The sequence below is a fragment of the Neovison vison genome, chromosome 2 (genome assembly GCF_020171115.1).
Source record: "Neovison vison isolate M4711 chromosome 2, ASM_NN_V1, whole genome shotgun sequence".
NCBI classification, from domain to species: Eukaryota; Metazoa; Chordata; class Mammalia; order Carnivora; family Mustelidae; genus Neogale; species Neogale vison.
The window spans coordinates 142,774,162-142,776,276 of record NC_058092.1 but is presented as its reverse complement, the minus strand read 5'-3'; the positions used below and the strand labels follow the sequence as shown (position 1 = coordinate 142,776,276).

At 47.3% G+C, this 2,115-nt stretch overlaps 1 pseudogene; it reads left to right on the top strand.

Annotated features, from left to right (window-relative positions):
- Positions 1–1,757: 1,757 nt before the first annotated feature.
- LOC122901324 lies at positions 1,758–1,875 on the top strand (annotated as a pseudogene).
- The last annotated feature ends 240 nt before the right edge of the window (positions 1,876–2,115 follow it).

The following is a 2,115-nucleotide window of genomic DNA, read 5'->3' as shown; positions in this document are numbered from 1 at the left end:
TTGTTATGGTTGAAGGAATATGGCAAGCAGAGACTAAGGGTACGCTGGCTTTCATCTCTCTGTTCCTCATAATAGATGTGGGGCTTCTCCCTCACTCATTTCGTGTTAAGGGCTATAACGAGCCAACTGGAGTTAGTCAAATGCCAGGTTGAGATGTCCAATGATGATGCTCATTGGAGCCAGGCGTGGAATATGAGTGCCTAGTGGGCCACATTTGGTAAGCAGAACTGGCGCTGTGGGATGAACCGACCTCGAGACAGACTTTAAGGAATATTCCCAAGCAGCTGCCAAAACTTCTTTTGTTTTGGGGAATTCCTTGCCTTCTCTGGCCAGACGTGGACTGCCTAGCCACTCCCCCTTGCTGGCAGGGAAAACATGGCATCTGAAGTGGAATGGACCCAGGTGGAACATGAGGTCTGTTGGCGAAGGGATGGCTGGGCTGATGGTTAACTGTCTGTTTCAAGGTTTAAATGAGTAATTGTTAAAGTGGCTTCCGAAGTCTTTGGTAACCTGAAACTGTGAAGGGTTGCTTGAATGACAAATGGAGTTAAATTTGTTGGACATCTATATCTTAACCAAATGAGATGAAGTGCTAGGGCGCTGGTTGCTGGAACTGGATTTGTACTTTTGAAATCTGCTGGTGAACACTTTCTGTGATTAACTGATTGATAAATTTGCCATCTAAAGAATTCTGTTGCAACAACTCACAATTGGTTTATATTTAGTCTTCAGTAGAGGTTAAGGTATTTCTAAGAGTACAAAATTCTGTTAAGTGTAATTAAGACTGATGGAAATGAGAAAAGCAACTCTGTATGTAAAAAGTAGGAGATATGTAAAAGTTTGAATCTGAAGAGTGCCTGACTGTGTGAATGTATCTCTATGGCTCCACCAGTTTCTCTATGGAGTCTGAGTGGACTACACCCTGAATCTCGCGGGGCATCATATGGCATAACGGTCGTCTACTCCACGAAGTAGCCTGGTCCAGGGTTTATACGGACAGACCTTAGCTAAGACACTTCTAAGTTCCCGCGAGGGACGCGAGCAGGACAGCATCCAGGAACAGCCCTGCTCTGATGCAGTGCAGACCATAGCTGTTCTCTCTGGGCTCCTCCACCCAGAATCTGGGAGATGGAACAGGGATCTTCTGTGCAATGAATTTGGACTCTGCTCAGCACCTCTGTGTTTGCTTTCAGACCTAGAAAAACGAGAGTCTGAAGGTCCACTTTGAGTCTAGGAAGCCATCTTCCAATGGGAAGAAAAGTCTCTGAAGCTCCATGAGCTGCCCATCCCTCTTCTCTGATTTCTGGACTTGATGGGTCACACAAGGGCCCATGGGAGGAGCTCGGGAGTCGAGGCTTCAAATCTTGGCCATCGGAGGCTACCAGGGACCTGTCCCGATTGATACACGTGGATCTTCTGACACATTCCTGAATATGCTGGCTCTCTGAAGCCTCTGCATCTTTGAACGACATGTCCATCTGTCTGAAACATCATTCTGTTCCAAGCACTTAGAAACCTTCCACTACCTCCTCTTTGTACAGAATGGGTATGGCCACAAGGCATCAGTAGCCCAAGAAGGCCGGGGGCCAACATAACTGTGAACAAGAGAAATATGGTAGCTAAACAAACCTGGGCAGATTAAGGTAACAATAGGGTATGAGAAAGTTAGGCTTCCTCCAGCAAGGGGAGGACGGTTCCATGTAACACAGGGTGTCACGTAAACTCATCGGAGAATATCGGTAAAGAACCCTATGATTGTCTACGACCATACCATCCTGTATGTTCCTGATCTCGTCTGATCTTGGAAGGTAAGCAGGGTCGGGCCTGGTTAGTACTTGGATGGAAGACTGCCTGGGAATACCGGGTGCTTTCACTTTGATCTCCAAGAGGGAGTTTCTTGGGACGGTGAGTTACTGCAGGCTGTGGATGCCACCTTCACGGAGATGGCACAACCTCTCTACGAACTGGCTAAGGGAGGACTCACTATGGTAGAGTGTGGACAGCTGAGGCAGAAGGAGCATTTAGGGAATTGCAAAGAGCCTTACTATGTGCCCCAGCATTGATCATCCCAGATGTTACCAAGCCCTTCCACTTGTATGTGGATGGAAAGGCAGG